Below are 25967 nucleotides of genomic sequence, written 5' to 3' on the forward strand. Positions count from 1 at the left end.
GTCGGGTAGCTGAGGCTGGTCTTCCAAAGCCAGTCCTCCAGTCCACGTCAAATCAAGTCAGAATGCATTTCAATCCAATCTGGACTTCTCAGGGTCTCATCTGTAAATCTTGCTGAGATGGGCACATAGGAGCAGGAGTGAGCTGGCAGGATTAAGTCATTAATATTTACCAGGAACAAGGATTATGAGGATCAGTGTGTCCAGATGCAGCTGGGCCCCAGATGGGAGATGGTGAAGGTTCTCTTTTTCTCCTTGGTCTACTGACAGCTGAGAAGGGATTTTTGCACTGAGCAGCAAAGGGCTGAACACCACTAAAGCAGAGGTTATGAACTGGTGGTCCAAGAATGAGCGACAATCTGTGCATGCGTTTCCTTTGTTCTGTAAGGAATTTTCCTTAAACATTTGACATAGAAATCTAGTATTTAATATTTAGGATATTTCTTTGGCTTTTCCTAAAGAATCAGAAGATCTTACAACTCTGTATCCATATTGCTCTGGGGGAGAATGGCCTCTCCTAATCCCCCAATATGGGTCTTCAGTTTGCGGGTTCACTGCTCAGTCTGCTTCACTTGTGTACATTACAGGCCTGGCACTTACGGGCCCTGATTTCACAACTTATGCAATAAAGTCTTTTCCAGCTTTAGATTTAAATGATTCTCTGTTGTTAGAACTCTAAGAAACCCCACAAAAACAACACACCTTCTGAAGTCTTTCTTTTATTATAAAAGTAATTTTTATTCACTGTAGGACATGCTCAAAGAACACCATTAAAATCACCCATAAAGCTACTACTCAGAGGTACCCTCTAGTTAACATTTTAGTTTCTGCTCTTTCCATAGAGGTTTAATTCTTAAAATCTGTTTCTCTTCAACCCCTTGATCTTTTTCTTGGCCCTTTAGTAAGTTTTTTTCCCTGGCTCCCGCCTATGTTTTTCTGATTCAGAAGATCAGAAATGTACACAATGGTTTTGATCAGCTCCAGTGAATATCAAAATACCACCATCCTCACTGAAGCGCTTTTCCAGCACACTAGGGGAGGTAGAGAAGTTTCTCTCAGCAGGACGTGCTGCTTTAGGTTCTATGACCATGCTAGAGCCAGGAATATCTACGGTATAAAACTGTGGAGTACCTGATGATAGACTGCAGCTAGCACTCTGACCTTCGTAAATGAACGTTAATGGAGAGCAAAGAATGCCCTTTATCATAGAGTGTAAAAATTTCTTGGGGCTTGCACACCCATTCGGCACTGCACAGCACTGTGCATGCAGGTCGGTCACCTGGTGTGGCGGTCTATGTGGAGACCTGAACTTCTCAAAATGCCTCCACTTAGCCAGTGCGAGCCGAATTCCCTCTGCCTTGAGTGCTCTTCCCAGCTCCCTGAACATGCTCTCCTCTATCTCCGGGTCTCAGCTCACACTCTCATTCCTAGCTATCTTATTTCAAAGAGCCCCTAACCACCCTCTCCTTAGCTCCTACCTGTCGTAACATTCTATTTATTTCCTTTATTGCATTTAATCATGCTTGTGTTTTGTTTCCTTGTCGACTGTCTGTCTTTCCCACTATACTATAAGCTCCATGAGGGTAGAGATCTCCCAGGCTTGATTCCCTAGTGCCTTGCAATGCTGCCTGAAACATCCTTGATTCTCAGTAAAATTGTTTAAAAAATTATAACTCCTATATGCTCTTGCTCAGAATTTAGGAACATGCAAGGGAGAAAATTAAAATCAAACATTATCCCAGATATCATCATCATTGCTAATGTTTTCGGTATATTTAAAAATCTTTTCCTGGAAAACATATGTGTGTGCATGTGTATTCGTATATAAATGTACACATATATATGTATATATATATATATATATACTGTGGAAATACATGAAGGACAACCAAATGAGAAAAAAACAAAGGCTATTTATTCAGAGCTCACTATAACAAGAGAGTCAGCCACCATAAGTTGTGTTTGGCAGAGACTCAAAGGCAAGCAGAGGCGTGGGAAAGCTTTATAGTGGGAAAAGGAAAGGCTTCAGGGATACCCTGACTGGAGGCTGTTGGTGTGGGGAAGCTGGAAGTGGAGCATCCTATGTGATTAGTTAGGGGAGCATATTTGGCTTTCTCTGCTTGGTCCCAAGTCGAAACCAGGGGCAAAAATTCGGGAAGCTGTCAGTTATTGATCAAGTCCTGGCTATTTATTTTGATTGTTATAGACATTGTGTTTTAGCTTCTTGGACTGGTTGTTGCAGATAGTGGCCAACCGCCTGGACTGATTGCTAAAGAAGTAGGCCAGGGTTTCCTGGTCTGGTTACCAATGACAGTGGTAACTGTCAGGATTTCTGGTCCTTGTGCATTTGTATGTTCAGTCTCTCAATACACACACACACACACACACACACACACACACTCAATTGTAGGACCTATAACCTGCTTTTTCCACTTATAAAATATCATTAACCAGTTTCAAAGTTATCTCCCATGCATTTTTTTTTTTGGTTGTGTCCTTTTATTGTCATAAAAAAAAAATCAAGCATGCCAGAGACCTGGGTTCAATTCCTGGTGCCTGCCTATGTGGAAAAAAAAAATCAAGCAGCATGATAGCCCATTTAATTTTAACATTCTTTGAGCAACTTATAAAATTCAAACAATTTTTTTGTGTGTGCATGATCCAGGAATTGAAAAAATTCAAACAATTTATATCAGGTTTAAAATACAGACATCTTCCTGGTGCCTGCCCATGTAAAACAAAAACAGAAACAAAAACAAAAACAAAAAACAGACATCAATTTTTGAGCAAATAAACCAAAATCAAAGATGGCTTAAACCTCAATGGTTGCAGAGGGAATGAAAAAAAAAGTGTCCATTTTAACACTTCACATGGTTAGTATTTATTGTATTGGTAATTAATGAAGTAAATATACATTAATTACAATATATTAATATACGTTAACTATAATACACACACACCACCATCACCATCATCTTCCCATTCATTTTTGCAGAACCTTACACTATACGGAGGTGACATAAAACTGTGATACTCTTCCTAACAGCAGTTTCTCAGCCTTACCACTATTGACACTGGGCCAGGTAATCCTTTGTTTCAAGTCGATGTTCTATGCATTGTAGGATGTTTAGCAACATTCCTGGTGTATTAGGTAGGGCTCCCTAGAGAAACAGAATCAGCAGGAGATATCTATAAATATAAAATGTATAAGAGTGTCTCATTAACCGTAGGGATGTAGAGTCCAAGGTCTGTAGGGCAGGCCACGAACTGGCAACTCCAATGAAGGTCTTCAATGAACTCTCAGGAAAGGCTGGCTGAAGCTGCAAGAGTGATTGTCTCTTCTGAGTCCTCCTCAGAAGCCTTCTGGTGATTAGATTAAGCATCACTCATTGCAGAAGACACTCCCCTTAGTTAATGGCAATCAGCTGTAGAGCAGTCAACATAATCATGATTTAAGCCCATGAAATGTCCTCAAAGCAACAGACAGGCCAGCGCTTGCCTGACCAGACAACCAGGCACCACCACCTGGCCAAGTTGATACATGAACCTGATCATGATACCTGGTCTCCACCCATTAGAGGACAGTAACACCTCCACCTCCAGTTGTGATAACCCAATATGTCTCCTGACATTTCCAAATGTCTTCTGGGGGTCAAAATTGCCCTGGGTTGAGAACCACCTCCCTACAGTTGGATATTTAAGTTGTTTCTAATTGTCTGCTATTATAAACAATAATGCAATAAACCTCCTTGTATTTATCAGTAAACATACCTAGAAGTAAAATCCCAGGCCCAAAGACCTTGCAGCTATCTAAGAGCTTTTTACATAATGGTAACTTTGCTCCCCGAGGTTATATCAGAGTGTTTGAGACTGCCTGTACCCATCTCCACCCCACCCCTCAACATCATCTTGCTGCCTATTAAATTGAGTGGATTTTCTTAATCCTGGCATTAGTGGTTCTCCAGAATTTGGCCTCAATATTTCTTCCAATTTCATTTTCCATTTTCTACGTGTCTTCAAAACTGCATCCTAATGTTTTCATTCTTTCTGGCTTTTGTATTTTTATTCTTCCTGTGCTTCTGCCTGTTCCTTACCACCAAGTCCAAATGATATCATTTGCATGGACTCTTCTTTGATGCCCCAGCTGGAATCTTTTGCTAACAGAACCTCCAAATTATTCTTTTCCTTCCATTATAATGGGAGTTTCTATGTCCAAGGTCATATTATTTCTCCATCTACACTCTCACCAAACTTAAACTCCTTGAAGATAGGAATAATATCTTACCCATTATTTTTTTTATCTCCCAAAGGGCTCAGCCCAAGTCCATTCCTATAGCACACCCACCAGGCTTAGTTCTGGTTAGGAATATAAAAAAAATTTGTAGGAAAAAATATATATTTTAAGTATTTGTATTGAAAAATCTTCACATGCTTACAGTCCATCTATACTATATAATTATCACATAGTTGTGTATTCATTACCATGATGATTTTTAGAACATTTGCATCACTCCATGTGCTGGTTTGAAATGATGTATGTACCCTAGAAAAATCATGTTTTAATCCTAATCCCATTTTGTAAAGGCAGATGTTTCTTCTAATCTTTTATTCAGTATTGGATGTTTGAAATTGTAATTAGATCATCTCCCTGGAGATGTGATTCAATCAAGAGTATTTCTTAAACTGGATTAGGTGGAGACATGTCTCCATCCATTTGGGTGGGTCTTGATTAATTTAGTGGAATCCTATAAGAGAATGACAAGAGAGAAAACTAGGAGATTCTGAGAGAGCAGAACGACATAGCCATGAGAAGCAAAGAGCCCACCAACCAGCAACCTTTGGAAATGAAGAAGGTAAATGTCTCCCAGGGAGCTTCGTGAAAGGAAGCCAGGAGAGAGAGCTAGCAGATGATGCCATGTTTGCCACATGCCTTTCCAGATGAGAGAGAAATCCTGACCCTGTTTGCCATGTGCTTTCTCACTTGAGAGACCCTGAACTTCAGCAGCCCTCTTGAACCAAGGTATCTTTCCATGGATGCCTTTGACTGGACATTTCTATAGACTTGCTTTAATTGGAACATTTTCTTGGCCTCAGAACTGTAAACTAGCAACTTATTAAATTCCCCTTTTTAAAAGCCATTCCATTTCTGGCATCTTGCATTCCAGTAGCTAGCAAACTAGAACACTCCAGAAAAAGAAATAAAGGGCAAAAAGAAAAAAAAAACCTCATACATCCCATACCCCTTACCCCTCCCTCTCATTGACCACTAGGATTTTAATCTACCCAATTTTTTTTACCCCTTATCCCCATTTATAATTTATTTATTTATTTGTCCTTACTTCTTTACTCATCTGTCCATATCCTAGATACAAGGAGCATCAAACACAAGGTTTTTGCAATCACACGGTCATACTGTAAAAGCTATGTAATTATACAACCATCTTCAAGAATCAAGGCTACTGGAACACAGCTTAACAGTTTCAGACACTTCCTTTTAGCCATTCCAGATGTACCATAAACTACAAAGGGATATCTATGTAATGCATAAGAATACCAGCCAGTATAACCTCTCGACTCTGTTTGAAATCGCTCGGCCATGGAAACTTTATTTTGTCTCATTTCTTTCTTCCCTCTTTTGGTCAAGAAGGCTTTCTCAATCCCATGATGCCAGGTCCTGGCTTCCCCTAGGAGTCCTGTCCCATGTTGTCAGGGAGATTTACACCCCTGGGAGTCATGCCCCATGTATGGGGGGATAGCAGTGATTCACCAGCTGAGTTGGCTTAAAGAGAGAGACCACATCTGAACAACAAAAGAGGTTCTTTTGGAGTGACTCTTATATTATAAATAGGCTTAACTTCTCTTTTGCAGGAAAAAGTTTCAAAGGCTCAAACCCCATGATTGAGGGCTCATTCCATGGGATTGGTTGTCCCCACTGCTTGCGAGAGTATCAGGAATTCCCCAGATGGGCAAGGTAATATTTCCAACTTTCTCCCCAGTCTCCCAAGGGAACTTTGAAAATACTTTTTTATTCTCTGCCCAAATTGATCTGGAAAATATCTAGGCTAATTAACCTGTACAAACCATTAAGATCTCACACCCTATTCAAGATTCTATGTAATTATGGCATTCAAATAAAACTAACCATACAAATTAAATTAGATAATGCACTACCCCAAATACAAAGTTTGAACTAAATAAACATCTCTCCATTTGGTCTCACACAGAAGTTGAAGTTTTAAAATATGGACCATATCATCCTTTACCCAGTATTCAGATTTACCTTTAGCCCCATTTAGATCAGCTTCATTCATACCTCTAGTCGAAGTCTAATCACTTTTTCAACTTTTAAACAGTTGCTGTATGGGGTAATGTTGACTTTCTTAGATTCGGTACTCTAACTCTGAGTCTCAGGTGTCATTTAAACACCTGAAGATTACGGGAACAAATAGGTTATACATAAATAGCTCGGTTTCTCAGAATTTAGAAATAACAGTTACAAGTCCTGCTGAATATGTGACTACTGTAAAAGCTTACAGTCTAGGACCCTTTACTATAGGCCTCAACCTGGTATCCCATGCTCTTGACTTCCATTTTCTGAGTTTGTATGTTATAATTATCCGTATGAGTGAGGCAGGATAATATTTGCCTTTTTGTTTCTGATGCTTCATTCAACACACTGTCATTAAGTTTCATTCACCTAGTTGTACGCCTCACAACTTCATTTCTTCTTGCAGCCATTCAGTAGTCCATTATATGTATACACCACAGTTCCCCCTTCCATTCCCCAGTTGCTATACCCTTAGGCCACCTCCATCTATTGTGAATAGTATACACTGCCACCATAAACATCAGTGTGCAAATGTCCATTCGTGTCCCTACACTCATTTCCTCCAGGTATATACTTAACAACAGGGTTGTAAGATCATATGGCAACCCCACCCCTAGACTCCTGAGGAACTACCATGCTGCCCTCTGGATGGGCTGCCCTTCTCAGCTTCTCTGCCAACAGTGACTAGTACATCTCTTTCTCCCCATTTTCTCTAGCACTTGTTTCTCTCTGTTCATTTTTAGAAAGTTTTATTCACACATCATACAATTCAACCTAAGTGAAAAGCCATGCCTTCACCACCATATTTTATATGAAAAAATTCCCTTCTCTTCTGCAAAGAATCCATACCCCTCTCCCAATTCCTCCACTTGTTGACATTTAGTTTGCACATAATGCCTTTGTTACATTCAGTGGAAGCAATGTTACTGTTGACTATAGACCTTAGCTTATAATGATTTTGCTTTTTCCTGTATTCCATCCCATTTTTAGCACTTTGCAATGTTGACATTCATTTGTTCTCTTCTATGCAAAGACATTTTTATATTTGTACATTTAATCACCATCATTGTCCACTCTAAGCATTCTTAAGTTGTACTGTTTCTGTCTTTATCCTCTATCTTACCTTCTGATGTCATACATGCCCCAGCCCTTCTCTCTCAACCATAGTCACATTCAGGTTCATTCAGTATATTTATATTATCATGCTATCATAAGATAGTATTGTGCTATCCATTTCTGAATTTTTACAATCAGTCCTGTTGCACATTCTGTATTTCTTCAGCACCAAATACCCAATCTCACCCTTTTCTGTCTCCTAATAACCTGTGTTCTTAATTTTGTAACTCTCAAAGTTCATTTGTTAATGTTAGTGCACATTAGTGAGACCATACAGTATTTGTCCTTTTGTTTCTGGCTAATTTCACTCAGCATAATGTCCTCAAAGTTGCTGTATAATATTCCGTCATATGTATATATCACAGCTTGTTTAGCCATTTGTCTGTTGATGGACACTTGGGCTATATCCATTTCTTGGTAATCATAAATACTACAATAAACACTGATGTGCACATGCCAGTTTGTATCCTTACCTTCAGTTCTTCTGAATATGTACCTAGTAACGGGATTGTTTGATCATATGACAGTTCTATATTTAACTTCCTGAGGTACCACGAAACTGCCTTCCAGAGCAGTTGCACCATTTTATCTCACCACCCCAATGGATAAGTGTACCACTTTCTCCACATTCTGTCCAGCACTTGTCATTTTCTGTTTTTTTTTTTTTTTCTGGTAATGGCCATTCTACTGGGTGTGAGATGATATCTCATTGTGGTTTTGATTTGCATTTCCCTAATAGCCAGTGAAGTTGAGCATCTTTTCATGTGTCTTTTAGTCATTTGTATTTCCTCTTCTGAAAAGTATCTGTTCCTGTCTTTTGCCCATTTTTAAATTGGGTTATTTGTCTTTTTGTTGTTGAGTTGTAGAATCTCTTAATATATTCTGGATATTAAATCCTTATCTGATATGTGGTTTCCAAATATTGTCTCCCATTGCATAGGCTGCCTTTTTACTTTCCTGACAAAGTTCTTTGATGCGCAAAAGTATTTAAATTTTAGAAATTTATCTATTTCTTTTTACATTGCTTGTGCTTTGGGTGTAAAGTCTAGGAAATGACCTCCTATCACAAGATTTATAAAATATTTCCCTACATTTTCTTCTGAAAGCTTTATGGTCTTAGCTCTAATGTTTAGGTCTTTGATCCATTTGGAGTTAATCTTTGTATTGGGTGTGAGATATGGATCCTCTTTCATTCTTTTGCATATGGACATCCAGTTCTCCAAATACCATTTATTGAAGAGGCTGCTCTGTTCCAGTTGGGCTGGCTTCACCAACTTATCAAAGATCAATTGTCCATAGATGAGAGGGTTTATTTTTGAACATTCAATTTGATTCCATTTCATATATTCCCTTTATCATGTTGCAGATGTTCCCTGCTGTTCCTATCCTTTGATGTGTTTTCATCAAGAAAAGATGTTGAATTTTGTCAAATGCCTTTACTGCATCAATCGAGATAATCTTTGTTTCAGTACCATGCTATTTTGACAAATGTAACTTTGTAATATGCTTTAAAGTCAGGTAGTGTGAGGCCTGCCACTTCATTTTTCTTTCTCAAGACATTTTTAGCTATTTGGGGTACACTATCCTTCCAAATAAATTTGATTATTGGTTTCTCTAGTTCTGAAAATTAAATTGTTTGGATTTTAATTAGTATTGCATTGAATCTATAAATCAATTTATGTAGAATTGACATCAACTATATTTAGTCTTCCAAGCCATGAACACAGTAGGCCCTTCCATTTATGTAGTTCTTCCATGATTTTTTTTAGCAATTTCTTATAGTTTTCTGAACTATCTTAGTTAAATTTATTTATCAATATTTGATTCTTTTGGTTGCAATTGTAAATGCAATTTTTTTCTTGATTTCCTCCTCAGATTGCTCATGACTAGTGTATAGAACAGACCCCACAAATCAGTACTGTTTCTATACACTAGTCATGAGCAATCTGAGGAGGAAATCAAGAAAAATAATCTTATACCCTGCCACTTTGCTGTACTCATTTATTAGTTCTAGTAGCTTTACTGTAGATTTTTGTGGATTTTTGACATATAATATCATGTCATCTCCAGTGAGAGTTTTAGTTCTTCCTTTCCAGTTTGGATGTCTTTTGCTTCTTTTTTTCTTTCTTTCTTTTCTTTTTTTTTTGTGTGTGTGTGTGTGTGTGTGTGTGTGTGTGTGTGTGTGTGTTTCATTGCTCTGGCTAGCACTTCCAGCATGATGTTGAATAATAGCAGTGACAGTGGGCATTCTTGTCTTGTTCCTGATCTTAGAGAGAAAGCTTTCAGTCTTCCCCATTGAGACTTATGTCAGCTGTGGGTTTTTGATATATTCCCTTCATCATATTGAGGATGTTCCTTTCTATTCCTATCTTTTGAAGTGCTTTCATCAAGAAAGGATGATGAATTTTATCAAATGCCTTTTCTGCATCAATTAAGATGATTGTGTGGTTTTTCCGCTTTATTGATATGGTGCATTATATTGATTTTCTTGTGTTGAACCAACCTTGTATACCTGGAGTAAATCTCACTTGACCATGGTGTATACTCCTTTTATTGTGCTGCTGGGTTCAATTTGTAAGTATTTTGTTGATGATTTTTGCATCTATATTCAGTAAAGAGACTGGATTGTAATTTTCTTTTCTCATAATAGCTTTGTCTGGCTTTGGGATTAGGGTGATGTTGGCTTCATAGAATGAGTAAGGTAGCTTTTCCTCCTCTTCAATTTTTTTGAAGAGTTTATGCAGGATTAGTATTAATTCTTTCTTGATGGCTTGGTAGAATTCACATATGAAGCCATCTGGTCCTGGACTTTTCTTTTTTGGGAACTTCTTGATGACTGATTCAATCTCTTGTGATTGGTTTGTTAAAGTCATCTATATCTTCTTGAGTCAATGTTGGTTGTTCATACCTTTCTAGGATGTTGTCCATTTAATCTACATTGCTAGTTTATTAGCATTTGTTGCTCATAGTATCCTCTTGCTATCTCTTCTATTTCCGTGGTGCAAGTGGTTATGTTCCCTCTTCCATTTCTCATTTTATTTACTTGCATTATCTCTCTCTGTTTGTTTGTTTTTGTCAGCCTAGCTAAGAGTCCATCAATTTTATATATTTTCTCAAAGAACCTACTTCTGGTTTTGTTGATTTTCTCTACTGTTTTCATATACTCAATTTCATTTATTTCTGCTCTAATCTTCATTATTTCTTTCCTTTTGTTTGCTTTGTTAAGTTGCGAAAATGATATGTTTTCATTTTTTTGATGTTTTCTGATTTCTCTTGTAATTTTTTCCTTGACTCATTGGTTGTTTAACAGTGTATTGTTTAGCATCCATATATTTGTGAATTTTCTGGCCCTCTGCCTGTTATAGATTTCCAACTTCATTCCCTGATGATCTGAGAAAGTGTTTTATATAATTTCAATCTTTTAAAATTTATTGAGACTTGCTTTGTGACCCAGAATATGGTCTATCCTTGAGAATGATCCATCAGCACTTGAGAAAAATGTGTATCCTGCTGTTGTGGGGTGTAATGTTCTGTAAATATCTGTTACATCCAGTTTATGTATCATATTATTCAAAATCTCTGTTTCCTTATAGATCCTCTGTCTAAATGTTCTATCCATTGATGAGCATGGGGAATTGAAGTCTCCAACTACTATGGTAGAGGTGTCTCCTTCTCCTTTCATTGTTGCTAGTGTTTACCTCATGCATTTTGGAGCACTCTGGCTTAAAATATTCATAAATAAATATTTATGATTATTATGACTTCTTGGTGAATTGTTCCTTTTATTAATACATAGTATCCTTCTTTGTCTCCTTTAATTGTTTTACATTTGAAGTATAATTTATCAGATGTTGGTTTCACTACCCCTGCTTTTTTCTGGTTGTTGTTTGCATGAAATATCTTTTTCCAATCTTTCATTTTCAAACTTTTGTTTTCCCTTGGGTCTAAGGGGAATCTCCTGTGAAAAGCATATAGATGGGTCCTGTTTTTAAATCCATTTTGCCAGTCTACAGCTTTTGATTGGAGATTTTAATTCATTAACATTTAATGTACTTCCTTCTATGATTTTGTCTCTTGGATTTAAATGTCATATCTAATTTTTTTTTCTTTTTACCTTTACTGATAGCCTTCATTTCTACAGTCTTCTCCAGACATCTCTCTCCTGTCTGTTCTTATCTGCCAGTAATACTCTCTTTAGTATTTCTTGCAGAGATGGTTCCTTAATTACAAATTCTCTTAGTGACTGTTGAAAATATCTTAATTTCCCCTTTATTTTTGAAGGACAATTTTCTTGGATACAGAATTGTTGGTTGGCAGTTTTCCTCTTTCAGAATCTTAAATATATCATAGCACTGCATTCTCACTTCCATGGTTTCTGTTGAGAAATCCACATATAGTCTTATTGAGCTTCCCTTCTATGTGATGGATTGTTTTTCTATTGTTGCTGCTTTTTAAATTCTCTCTTTGTCTTTGACATTTTACAATCTGATTAGTAAATGTTTTTGAGTTGGTCTATTTGGATCTATTCTCTTTGGGGTATGCTGCACTTCTTGGATCTGTAATTTTATGTCTTTCAAAAGAGATGGGAAATTTTCAGTGATTATTTCCTCCATTAATCTTCCTGTTCCTTTTCCCTTCTTTTCTCCTTCTGGAACACCCATAACCTGCATATTCAGGGCTTCATGCTGTCATTCAATTCCCTGAGACCCCACCCATGTTTTTCCATTCTTTTCCCTATATTTTCTTTTGTGTGTCAGATTTCAGATGCCTTGTCCTCTAGTTCACTAATACTGAATTCTGTTTCATCAAATGTATTATATGTCTCCATTTTTTAAAATCTCTTCTATTGTACCTTTCATTCCCAAAACTTCTGTGATTATTTTAAAAATTTTTATTTCTTCTTCATGTTCACCCAATGTCTCCTTTACATCCTCCTTCAAGTCATTGATTTGATGAGATTTTGCATGTCTTTTTGAACATCCTGAATTCATTTTTTTCAACTCCTGTATCTCATTTGAAATGTTGGTTTGTGCCTTTGACTGGGCCATATCTTTAATTTTTCTAGTATGACTCATTATTTTTTGCTAGCATCTAGGCATTTGATTTTCTTAATTAGTTTATTCTGAAAGTTGTTTTCACTGTTTTACCTAGGGTTTTCTTGGAGGATGACTTTGCCCTACCATCTGTTCTTTGGCATTCAGTTCAACTTATTCTAGACTTCTAGTATATGTTCTGTTCAACTGATTAGAATTGTTCAGTTCTTGTTTTTCTGTTTATTGCCCTGCCTATATGGTGCTTTTTTTTTTTTTTTTTTGAGGAGGGTCTCCTCAGATTTGATCAATCCTAGTCAGATTTTCCCAGACCAGAGAAGCCCATGTCTCAGGAGAGAAAGTAGCCTGCATCAGCTTTTCCTAAGGGTAAGACCCAGCAGGTTGCCAGATTTTCCTATGAAGCCTGTAGACTCTGTGCTTTTCCTATCCTGCCCAGTATGTGTTGCTTGTCTGCCCACAGCTTCCCACCAGTGTAAAGTGATGTAGTGCCTTTAATTTCAGTAGACTCTCCCTGCCAGAGGTATGGTTGAGAGAGATGCTGAAATCATAGGGAGTTTGATTACTCTGTTTTCCATCCCCCAGGGCCTGAATTCCTTGATGAGAGGCTTCTGCTTGAACTGGGCCCTGCCTCCACCCCCCTTACCTGAGGAAGATACACCTTCTAGGGAATAGTCCACCTGACTGTTTACTTTGTCTCTCAGACATGCCTTAATGACATCCTTGCCTGGGGCAGTGCTGGAACCAGGAGGGCTCCCAATTCTATCTAATGAGCTGTTAAGAAGTTAAAAAAAAAAAAAAGCATTTTCAGAGCTGAACCTGCTCCCAGGTCCCCAGGTTTGCCAAACAAGAACTGGAGTTGATACATGGTTCTATGTGTTTCCAGGCTCTATGTGCTCTCTTTTCTTGGGGTCCACCCCTTTTCAAGTATTTTGGGCTATCCATCTCAAAAAGTCTCTGTTTTTTTTGTTGTTGTTGTTTTGTTTTTCCTGTCAGCCCAGCCCCCTCTCTGCTAGAGTGAATACTCCTGGCTCCTTTAGTGCTTACTCCATGTTGATCTATGCTCGGGACCTGTTTTCAGTAGTCAGACTTTGTTCATCAATTCTGTAATTGGAGCTTGGTTGAGGTAACTCTGTGCTACTAGTAAAGTCTGTTTCCCTTTGGTGCCAGCCTCCATGGCTTGGGAGACATATAGTTCTGTGTGGGATCTCAACTGTGCCTCTCATTCCAGACTGGTGTATGTTCTGTCTCCAGTTACTGATGTCCCCCAGCAGTTGTTTCATACAGTTCTTGGCTATTTACTAGCTGCTCTGCAGGATGAACTAAATTCCATGCCTCACTATGCCACCATCTTGCCCCATCTCTCCAGGAAAATTTATTTTTCATTCATTTTTTGAATATGCCAGATGAAGAAAGGCAAACCTACTGAAAGACTTCAGTTCTTATTGTTGGGCAAGTAGAGATAAGTTGGTATTTGCAGAGGATCACTTACTAATATACATAATAAATGGACCTGATTTCAAACATCAGTGTAAGGATCCAGGGAAGAAACTGGAAATCTGGGAGACTGTTTCATTGGTGGAGAGAGGGGGATACCAGTAGGGTTAGGAGAGATTGCTTTAGGTCATCCAGTATAGAAAGAAGTATTTGGTATTACAAATGCTGTAACAGAGAAATTAGGATTTAAGGGATGATTTTGATTACTGAATCATATTCCTTTTTTTATTTTGGTATATTGGAGTAGGCAGAGGGGAATACCTGAAATCCCTAAATCATAATTCAGCTGTGCTGATATCTGAAAGATTGTAAAAACCCTCATCTTGTACCTTTGTGACTGTAACAGCCATTACTCCCTTTATGCAGTCATTTTCTTACAGGGCAAAGGCCCTAAGACTAATGAAGAATTTGAAGTCAGTCATTAGCTAGTTTCAGCCCTGGACTTTAATAAATCATATCAGCTAGACTCTGCTATCGAAAGATAACTTGTCTCCTTTCTTTAAGCTTATACCTTTAGTACTGAAGTGATAGCTCTGCCTCCCCTCATTTCAGCTTATGTTCTTCTGAAATGATAATGATAACACTGTCTCCTTTTCTCCTTTGAACTTGCTGTTCGAAATAACCTCATCTCCCTTTGCTAAAATCCTTAAAAACCTTTAACGCCCTAAATTTGGGGAGACAGATTTTGGGCCGCTAAACCATTTTCTCTCCCACTGCGTGCCTGGTAATAAACACATTCTGTTTTTGAGACCCCCTTGCCTCAGGAATTGGTTATTGAGCATGTTGGGCAAAAGAAACCATGGCCTTTGTCAGAGTACTACTAGAAATTTTGCATTTTAGGCCCAGCAATGCTACTGAGTTTTACTGTGACCTTGAGAAAATCCCTTCCTCTTTCAAGGCTCCAATTTCCCCAGCAATAAAAAAAGGGAGTTGAGTACTTTTACCTCTAATGCTCATAGATATGCTCAGAGTAGGGGAAGACTGACCAGAAATGACAGCACCCCAGGCTTGAAGTAATAGCTGGCCCTGTTTGTTTAGAATTATTTCTATTTCAAGATCCAAACTTTCCAGAGGAAGAAACTGAAGCTTTGAAAAGTTAGGTGATTCAATCTAAGGCAGCAGAGGTGATTTTGAGACTCTGAGTTTGGAGGTACAGAGAGATTTAAGGAGGAAGAAAATAAACAGGACCAAGCCAGGAACCAAATGGGTCAAGAAGAAGTGTTTGGGGAAAGAATCAGGCTGGTCATCATGTTTGTGACCATCACAAATCCCAGTATTAGGTGAAAAATTATAATAAGAAGGAAGTACACAAAGTCCTTAAGAGGTGGAGGTGGGGAGTCAAACCGGCCTGGCACTGATTCTGGGCCTGTCATTTGCTACCTGTGCAAGTTATTTAATTGTTCCTGGACCTCACTTTGCTTATCTGTAAAAACAGAATAATTTTACAGGGCTATTGTGGAGATTAAATAAGATACTACATTATAAGTGAAAAGTTATGCACCATGTACATATTAAGTTGAACCAAATTAAACTGCTAATATTTTGCCTTTTTTTTGCTCTACACAAGTAGAATTTTTATACAGTTCAATTTAATAGCAGGTAGTCAATAATTTTGAACTCTTGCAACTATCACAGTCAGCAGTTCAAAGGTGAACTGAATTACTTTAAAGATGGTGAGACATCTGTCATTGGAGGTTGGTAAGCTGAGGATATGGTAAAAAGGATTCAAACAGCAGCATATAAATAGAAAGATGAATCAGGGACTGGCAAGTCATTAAGGAGACTGTTGTGATATTTCCAGAGGAATGAGGAACTGGCCCAGGATGGGGTGAGAGAATGGACAGGAGTAAGTAGGTATAGAAGCAAGAAGTAGAATTTGGAAGATATGTCAGCTGAGGAGAGGGAGGCATGGGAAACAGTGATGTAAGCTTGGGTAGTGAGTGCCATTCTGTCCCTTTAGGAAGCTTGGCAGCAAGTATCTCACTCAGTGACATTTCGCTGGTGCTAAATGTTGATTTAGCCTCTATTTCTTGAGGAAAGATCTTTCCCCTCCTGGCTTGCAAAATCCCACCTCCTCTGTGAAGCCTATAAAGGGAAGTACAGTTTTCCTTTCTCCATCAGCCTGCCTTTGGAGCTCCCATAACAGCCACGTTGGTCTCCACCCTTATTTTATACTTAGCTTGGCTTACTCCCTATGTTTCATTTGTTCTTACTCTTGACCTACAGCTGACGCCAATTCCTAATGTCTGGCTATCTATTGACTTAGTGAATCTATTCAGCTACTTGGGTTTACTGCTGAGTCTGTGTTCCTGGTTCTTGGCTATGTGCTGTTTGAAGCTGTTATGTACTCACTAAAGGACATGTTCTTTTTTTTTTTTTTGCATGGGCAGGCTCTGGGAATCGAACCTGGGCCTCTGGCATGGCAAGCCTGCTATCAAAAGGCCATGTTCTTTTAATCCATCCGTGTGGGGGAAAACTTATTGTGGGTGGGACCTTTTGATTAGATTGTTTCAATTGAGATGTGACCCAGTCCATTCAAGAGGTGACTCCACGCCCATTGAGACTTTTATGAAAGGATAAAGGACAAAAATACAGCAGGAGAGCAGACAGAGAAACACCTGCGGAAGCTGAAAAAGCTGCTGAAGCCAGCACCTGAAACCAATGAAACCTGAAGAAAGAAAACAGCAGAAGCCAGCCATATGCCTTCCCATGTGACAGAGATGTCCCAGATGCCAGTAGCCTTTCTTCAGAAAAATCTTTCCTCTTGTTGATGCCTTAGTTGGGACATTTTCATAGCCTTAGCATTGTAACTTGTAACCTAAATAAATCCCCATTGTTAAAAGCCAGCATCATGGCAGCTTTAGCAAACTGAAACAGTGAGTGTGAAGTTTTTTGTTTGTTTTATGTTGAGACTCTCTAACCTGGGATCCACAGACGAGCCATATAAAAGTCTGTCCTTATGTGCATTTTTTTCTCAGATTCTGAAATGGATCAATAACTCAGAAAAGATAGGAACCTTTGGGTAATTCTGAAAAGTCAGGTAAAATCTTATCTAAACACATGCTTTTTGAGCATCGTAGCAGAAAGGCAACAGGCAGGAGGCTACACTTGGGCTTTGGAATCAGAATGAGTGAGCTCCAGTCTTATTCCTGTGATTTACAAATTTTGACACTGGGCAAGTTACTTAATCTCTCTGGTCTCAGTTTCCTCATTTGCAAATTGTGGATCCAGTGACATTTATTTTATATGTAACAAACCAGGGTGATGGCCAACTCACAATGTATGAGCCATTAATAATGATGATGTAAGCTAAATATGAGGCAATGATATTCAGTAGAAGCAGAAGTAATGCAGATATATCTATATTCTTATTTCTTTTGTAAACCAAACCTTTAATGATTTTTCTCTTTATACAAGTAAATACAGGTATACAAAAAGAAGAAAATGAAAGTCCCCACTCAGAGAAACATTTTGATATACCTCTTTCTTTTCCAATCAAATAAATATAATTTAAAAAGAAACCGTAGTTGTACAATACATATTTTGTTTAAATATTACAACATAAGTAAAAATCTTTCTGTGCCATTAAATATTCTTTTACCCCATGATTTTTAATGGCCTCATAGACTCCCATTGGGTGGTTATACCATAATTTTTAAAATCTATTTCCAATTGTTGTTCAGTTAGACTGCTTCTAGTTTTTTAAAACTATTCTTGACAAATATCTTTGTGGTTAAATGTTTCCACACTTGTTTATTTTCCTATCTGCTTGATAAAAAACTTGATCAGAACACAGAACAAAGTCACTACTATTCCCTTACAATATTGCTCAGGCTATCCAAAAACTATGAGAGTTTAAATAAATAATGAGAAAGTTCATGTTTTAATGCAAACATCATGTTCCGTTTTGAGTGACGCCCTCCCTCAGCACCTCCCACAGTCCCTTGAAGAACTAATCTGGGGCTCGTGAGTGCCATGAAACATCAAATAACATCACTTTCTGTATCTCGATACTTTTAGCAAGATTGACCCTTAACCTGGAGTTTAGAGTCACATTTCTTTTCTTTTTCCAAATCAGATTTTATATGCTCCAAGTCCCCATCCCACAGTACTGGCAGGAAATTCAATCGCCCAAATTACTGAGACCTCTGCTCCACCCGAGTGTCATGTGAAGACCTGTTAGTCTTACTCAGTCTAGTCCAAGAAAAGACTTCTGGCCTTTGGTCTACACTGCAACCAACAATTTGCTTGTGGTCCAAGTGGTATGGCTCCTGTGAGGCCAGCAGTTCCACTCTAAGCTAGGCTTAGGGTTTTCTCCTAAGGTTAGGACCTCCTGCCTCCAGGCACAGCCTTCCTGGAGTACCAGCAGTCACCCCTCCTACCACTCCAGGGCAGACTACAGGTCCAGGCCCTTGCTACTCAATGACCCTCTAACGTGCACTCCCCTTCTCAATGCTGGAGGAGGTTCTCAAAAATCTGCTTACCCCCTGACTACTTTGTCCTCCATTCTTACCCCTTTTGGGAGAATTCAGCATAATTTCCCTCAGAAGCAAGAATGGAGACGGAATTTGTCCTTGAGCCTGAGAATGGCTGCTTTCTACCCGCCCCACAGCCCTTCTAGGGATTGGGGAAGAGTGGGCACAGGAAAAATACTTATAATCATTCAAAGAATGATTTAATATGAAAAGAATATTAATATTGAAAAACTAGAACTAAAATGTCATCAATGCTTAAATAAATGACAGTATGCCCAAACAATGGCACTCTAGGTAGATGCTGTTGCCAAAGTTGTCTATATCATCCGGCCCACACATCTATCTTACAATGTGACTTTGTCTCTTCTCCCAAAGACTTGGGGTCTGTGGCCCTTCCTTTTGAAATCAGGTAGGATTTTGTGACTGTTTCAAAAACAACAGAGTGCAATGAAAGAGAGGCTAAGTGATTTGTGAGGCAAGGTGATAAAAGGATATGTAGCATCTACCTTGCTTGCTGAAACACTGGCTCTTGAAATCTTCAGCCATCATTTAAGCAGCCAAAATGCCCTGTGCGTGCTGTGGTGTGAGGAAGCCCAAACTAGCTACACAGAGAGACACCAGGAAAAAATGCCCTGTGCGTGCTGTGGTGTGAGGAAGCCCAAACTAGCTACACAGAGAGACACCAGGAGTGGCCCTGATGCTACAGGAAGAGGGAGTGAGCTGGCCCAACTCTGGCCACTTTCTGAATGCAGCTACATTACAGACCCTGAACCAGAACCACCCAGTCAAGCCCTCATCAGTTTCCTGATGCACAGAAACCATGAGAAACCATAAAATGATTAATCGTGTTTTAAGTCACTGAGTAAAGTGATTTGTTACATAATGGATGGCCTGACCAGCAGCTCTTTAGGAACTGATAAGGAACAATCTTTGAGGTGTAATATTAGTTTTTTTTTTAAAGTGCAGAATAGAGCATATTGTATGCCCCTTTTGTAAATACATTCTGATGTATGCATAGACCAGTGGTTTGCCAACCCTAGGTGTGTATTAGAATCTCCTGGAAGGCTTTAAAACTTTTTCAATGCCTGGACCCACCCTACATTAGTAAAATCATAATATCCGGGGATGGAGCCTGAACAGGGGTATCTTTTAAAAGTTCCCTACAAGATTCTAATATACTGCCAGAATTGAGAACTGCTGGTATAGAATAAACCTGGAAGGCAGCACAGGAAATTGATGCTGTGTTTGTCTCTAAGGAGGTACAGTGGGGTAAGAGCAGAGAAGGTGGGAGGGAGGCTTATTTTTCTTTATAAACTCCTTGACCTTCCTTATCTGTTTACTCTATGTATGTGTTACATTTTTCCAAGAATAAACAAGTTACATATTTTTTTTTAAAAGAAAAAACTCCTATAGCCCTGAGAAAGAATCATGAATAGAAAACCAGGAATAACCTGTTAAACAGATTCCTACTGCAGAGAATTTATTGGAGCATCAATAGAGGTAAGTAAGGTAGGCAGAGCAAAGCCTAGCTTGCATTTTGACATCTGACAGCTCTCAGTTCAAAATCTACCTCTGCAACTCATCAGTTGCACAATCTTTGTAAGTAACTTAACATTCTGAGCCTCAGTTTCCTCATCTGTAATATACAGGAAATCTTACAGAATAAGAGAAAGAAAATAATAGCTGTTATTAAATTCAACTAGTCTTTATTGGTGGCTATTACATGCAAGGATGAGAGTAGATTCTATTTCTATAGTAGAGCTATTCTATTTGAATAGCTCAGGGAGAAGTAGTATAGTGCAGTGGATAAGATAAAGGGCTTTTCAGTCAGATATAACTGGATTAAAATCATGCTCCAATCACACACTGTGGGAACTTGGGCAAGTCACCCAACATCTCTGAGTCTCATTTCCTTGCTTATAAAATGAGAATCATAATACAGTACCTCCTGAAAGGTTTGCTCTGAGGAGCAAATAAAATAATGAATGTGGAGAATTTCGTGCAGGTACATGGTAAGCATCATTAAAATTGGCAACTGCTGTTATTCTGTTTGTTCCGCAGCCTCTAGGGAATTGGTGGAGTAGTTTACACCCATTATCTTACTTGACCGTTTCTTACCAACACTTTCAGAGGCGAGAAACTTTATGCACATTGAGGTGAAGTGAGTTGTCCCCAGCCACAAGGGGTAGCTTCAGGAGTACAATCTAATTGTTCTTATTTGTGATATGGCTTGTGATCACCTTTGGAAGCTTTGAATCTGGTGGGTGACAGAAATTTGGGAGGTCCGCTCTAGATTAGAAAGGGAATACCTTAAATGGCTGGCTGTGCAAAGGTCTACTGGAAAGGGATCCCTTTGACTTCCTTCTAGTGGGCCGAGGAATGGACAAATACACACTCAAAATCAGATAATGGCCAGTGCAGGGCAGAATATTAAATCAAGAAGATAAGGTGTGACTGGCTGGCTATTTTACATCAAGCTGCCAGGGATCTGCCTAGCTGAGGAGAGGATGTTTTAGGCTCAGACCTGAGAGAGAAGAAATCAGGTAGCCGGAACCAGGACTCAGGTCTGGAATGAGATTTGCCGGCAAAGGAGGCCAGTGTGGGTGTAGAGCAGTGAAGGAGGGAAAGATGGGCGCTGAGGAGGGAGACCAGACCAAGGCTCTACTCTCAAGAGGAGAGGGAGGGGGCTGATTTTTATCTTTGTGTCACTCAAGCCACCAAGAATTATTTCTTTTACTGGAGCAGTTCAGTTTTTTTCAGGTTTACAGAAAAACCATGCAGAAAGTACAAAGTTCCTATATTAGCACCCCACCCACCGACCCAGTTTTCCCCAATATTGACATTTTTTTCATTACTGTGGTACTTTGTTTCAACTGATGAACCAGATTATTATAATCCCATTATTAACTGTGGTCCATAATTTACATTAGGGTTCACTGTGCCCACTGTGAATTTTAAACAAGGATTGAAGTCAAACGTTTTAAAAAGAGCCTTCTGGCCATTACGACCTTGGGTGGAGCACGAGTCACACGGGGCAGGAGCCAGCATAATTTTCCAGCTGACCTTTCCCCATTCAGGACCTCAATTTCCCCATCTACACACGGAGATGGCTGGAAACAGGATCAGGCAGTAGATGATTTTCCAGCGCTCAAGGACTCAGGAATAAAGGCCATGCCTCCTCACAAACAGCGAACTTCACAGCTGCGGGCGCGAGCGCTCCATTCTCGAAAGGCGTAGCCCGCCAACGTTGCAGATGAGGCCGGGGAGGAGTCTCCCTAAGGATCGGGCCGTCTGGCTCCTCCAGAGCCAATCACGAGGAGGAAAGCGATTGAGGGGGCGGCACCCCCGCCGATCCAGACGGTGCCATTGGCTAGCGGCCGCGTCTCTGGCGGGCGGTGCCACGTGACTATCGCGACCGCGGGCGTTCGCGTCGGGCCTGCTCCGGCGTTTCTCGGCCTGTGCCGGCTCGCCGGGCCTATGGGTCCAGTCTTGCTGGATCCCGCCTCCTCGGGGGCCGGGCGATGGGCGGGGAAGAGGCCGGGCCGGCTCTAGGGAGGCCCGCGCGGCGCCGGGATACGTCCCGCGGCGCCGCGGTTCTGCTCTCAGTCTGGCCGCTCCGTAGTACGTGCCGCGGGGCATTGTCGCTTGAGGCGGTCCGGACCTGAGAGGTGAGAGGAGGGTGGGGCCGGACGCAGGGGAGGGGGTCGGGGCGGACCTCCGCGCTGCCGGCGGGCCCCTCTTATGGTCGTCCTGCTGTGTGGCCCAGGAATTGTAGGAGGAAGCCCAGTCCTACGGTCTCCGCGGGCTTTCTGGCCTTAATGCGGAGGTTGGAGTGTGTCTGGGTTATTCCGCGGAGTCGGAGGGATCCGGGCAGGGCGCAGGTCAACGCCCCATCCCCAAGATCCGACCCGGTCCCTCCAGCTGAGAGCTGCCTATCCTCCATACCCCACGTTGGCCCCGGTGATAGGCACCTTGGAGATTGCGTGCTTCAGTCGATTAGAGTGTAGGTTGAGCTTTCTAGAACCCAGATATCTGTAAGCAGCACCGAGGAGATCCGAGATAACCCCGCCCCTGCTCCCTTGAACACAGGGGCAACAGGCCTGTGGAGGAGAAGGGGCTTGGTTATCTTAGTTATAAAAGTCACACACTTGGTGTGGTGGGTTGTAGCTATGTACTCCAGGAAAACATGTTCTTAAATTTAATCCACTCCTGTGGGTGTGAACCCATCGTAAGTAGGACCTTTTGATGCGGCTCCTTCAGTTTGGATGTGACCCATCTTAATCAGGATGGGTGTTAATCCTGTTACTGGAGCCCCTTTTAAGCAGAATGAAATTCAGACAGAGAGAAAGTCACAGAGGGAACAGCCAGCAGCTCAGTATCAAAGAAATTTGAAGGAGAAGGGAAGGGTGGCCATGTGCATTGCCATATAACAGAGGATGACAGGACCAAGGATCACTGGCAGCCAGCCCAAGAGCAGCAGTTTTTGGCGAAGAAAGCATAGCCTTGATGATGCCTTGAGTCGGACTTCTATGGCTTCAAAACTGTGAGCTAATAAATTCCCACTGTTTAAGCCACCCCATTGCATCGTATTCGCTTGGGTAGCTAAGGAAACTTAAAACACCTGAATAAGTACAAAATCAGGAACTGCATTTCTTCTAGACTCATATGCTTTCCAAGTTGGCATTCTTTCATTGGGTAGATGGGAAGACTGAGATGACACAGGCCTAGGGCCTTAGCTAATATTACACAGTGAGTCATTTGCAAGGCCAAGAATGGTATCCAAAGTCTTGAATCTAGTCTCCCAAACACAGAGTGCCAGGCTGGGCCCTTTCCTTGTGCATATTGGAAACACAGTGGGCTAAAAGCAGTCAGGACTTAAACACCCACTTTCTGGCACCCATCCTAGAACCTTTTATTTCCCCCTTGCCCCTAGTACTTTTTATGTGAAATCTGAAACTAATATCATTTCCAAGTTTGGGTTAAGCAGAAGTTCTTATTTTTGAAAACTGGGAGAATCAGAAACGGAGGGCCAGACCAGTTGGAAAGAAATGAGTTCATATTTTTTCTTCAAGAATCGCAAAGTGGGAGATAGTAAGGAACAGAGACTAAAAGATATTATTGAGCAAACGCTGTGTCCTAGACACTGTGCTAGGTACTTTACTTGTATTAGTCTTGAACAATCCTGCAAATAAGTTAATGTTATCTCCATTTAACAAGTGAGAAGTTGATGCTGAGTAAAATGAAATTTCCCACCCTGTGCCATACAGTTAACAGTGTAGTTGAAATCTGAATAGAGATTGATCTGACTCCAGAACATACCTGATGGTTTTCCAAGCGTGATTTTCCGAAGTCCTCAGCTCACTGGTTTAGAATCATTATGCAGAATCTGGACTTGCAGGGGTGGGCCTAAGAAGTTGCATTTGAATCACGCAGTGTTTGAAAAATTTTGTACTGTGCTATGCTGCCTCCTATGGGAAGATCTGAAGATGACATATTCAGGGCTTTGGAGAGCTCCAGATCTGATTTACCATGGGTGATTTGTATGGGTGAGTTTTGAGAAAAAAAAAAATCACACTTTTAGTGAAAGTAAATCAATAGGTATATGCTTGCCAAACTGTAATTTCTTGACATAAGCTTGGTTATAGTGTATGGAGTTGGAGGGGAGTATGGTGAGGGAAATAAGAACGAGGAAGATAACTCCTTTTTCCCTCCCACCAAAGCTAGTAAGTCATCATTTACTCAACAAAGATTTACTCAACAAAGATTTGTTAAATGCTTATTAGGTACCATACAGTTCAATTCACTGGGATACAAGCTCCAAGCGAAACATAAGTTACTGAATTGGAAAGTCAATTAACAAAAAAGTAAATGTAAAGACAAAACAAAACAAAACAAAGAAACAAACAAAAAAAGTAAATGTATACTGTGGGGTAGTGAGAAGTGCCATGGAGAAAAATCAAGTAAGGGGTTGGGAATGCAAAGCAGAGATGGACCCAGGAAGAAGACAAGACGATGACAGTGCTGTTTAATATATTGTGTCAGGAAGGAGCTGATTGATAAGGTGGCATTTGAGCGAAAATCGAAAAGGAACAAACCATGAAGATAGCTAGGGACGAACATTCTAATTAGAAGGGCCAGCGAAAACATGGAGGAGGTAGGAATTTGGTTGGCTGTTGACTCTTGTCTGTAATACTAATTATTCTAACCACAATGTAGTTACAAAGGTAAATTTTATGTTGTTGCCCCTAATATTAAAAAAATCAAAATGTTACCAAGGCATATGTATAATATATGAAAGATAAAAGTAGTCTCATTCTTAATCCTTTTCCCAAACCTGCTTCAAGCAGTTTGCCTTTAAAATTACTAATAGACTTAGAAATGAGTTGAGTAGTTGGCCGCAGAGTATTACTTTGAACTAGCTTCTATGACAGTTCTTAGCAAAGAAACAAATTTGAGTGATGTGGTATTGTATGGAGAGCTAAGCTTGAAAATTGAAAGATGAGGTTTGAGAATGTGGTCCTACCAGTTGAGCAAGTGAATAAAGTGATTTTTCTTACACTGGAGAACAGGAATTCATACTCTGTTCTCAGATTTATTGAGGAGGCAAATGGGAAATATATATGAAATCTTTTTGAACACAGTGACTTACTGTTCAAAGAACTATTGATTGTTTTACGGTAAGTTATTTTACTCTTGGGTATTTTATTATTTTGTCTTTCATTGGGCTTTGTACTAGAAACTATATGTCGTTGTTTTTGTAATGCTAATAGAAGCCTGGGATCATTCCTTTTTTTATCTTTTTTTTAATCCCAGACATAAATGAGTGTTGTTAATCTTTTGTGATGACTGAAAAATAAGGACTTTTTTTTTGTTTTCATTACATTTACCTGAAACTTCACCTATCATATAAATAAATATTGATTTAGCCATATATACCAAGTATGAGGAACTGTGTTAGGTGGTAGGGTATGTAGAAATGAAGAGTATTTGGTGCCTGTCCTTAAACATACTCTAGTTGAGAGACATGTTGCAATGTGCTAAATAGTTATGTGTAACATATTGGGGAAACTATAGCCTGAGAAGTTTGTTGCTCTTATTCTATTGCATTTGAAATAAGCCTTGTAGGATTGAAAAAGAACCAAGATATATAGAGATGGAATGAATAGACATTGCTGACTGAAGGAAGAACATGAGCAAAGGCCCAGAGAAGCAAAGGAGGCTTAGTATTTTCATGGGCTAGTGACTGGAACACTGGTGCATGAAAGGATGCAAAAGAAAGCAATTTTGGACTCATTCATAGGGGACTTGAAGACCATACTAAAATTTTTGGACAGTATTCAATAGGAGGGGGAAATCATTGTAGATTTTTGAAGAATGTATCCATGAAGAAGAATGTGTCTTTAGAAGAAGAGACAGCATGATATAATAGTTTAAAAATACAAGTTCAGTTAAACTTACAAGACTGAAGTGTGCGTGCAACTTTCAAATAATTCAGAAAAAAGACTG

General features: G+C 39.8%; 1 protein-coding gene across 6 annotated transcripts in view; it reads left to right on the forward strand.

Annotated features, from left to right (window-relative positions):
- The first annotated feature begins 21880 nt into the window (after positions 1-21880).
- Positions 21881-25967, forward strand: part of SLC26A2 (solute carrier family 26 member 2) — a 36185-nt gene continuing 32098 nt past the window's right edge. For 4 of the 6 annotated variants that reach the window (XM_077137396.1, XM_077137395.1, XM_077137394.1 and 1 more), the window contains exon 1: positions 21881-22129. The gene's annotated coding sequence lies outside the window, so the exon portion shown is untranslated. The other 2 variants (XM_077137397.1, XM_077137398.1) reach the window with 2 other exon arrangements.

Source organism: Tamandua tetradactyla, chromosome 20 (assembly GCF_023851605.1).
Source record: "Tamandua tetradactyla isolate mTamTet1 chromosome 20, mTamTet1.pri, whole genome shotgun sequence".
NCBI lineage: Eukaryota > Metazoa > Chordata > Mammalia > Pilosa > Myrmecophagidae > Tamandua > Tamandua tetradactyla.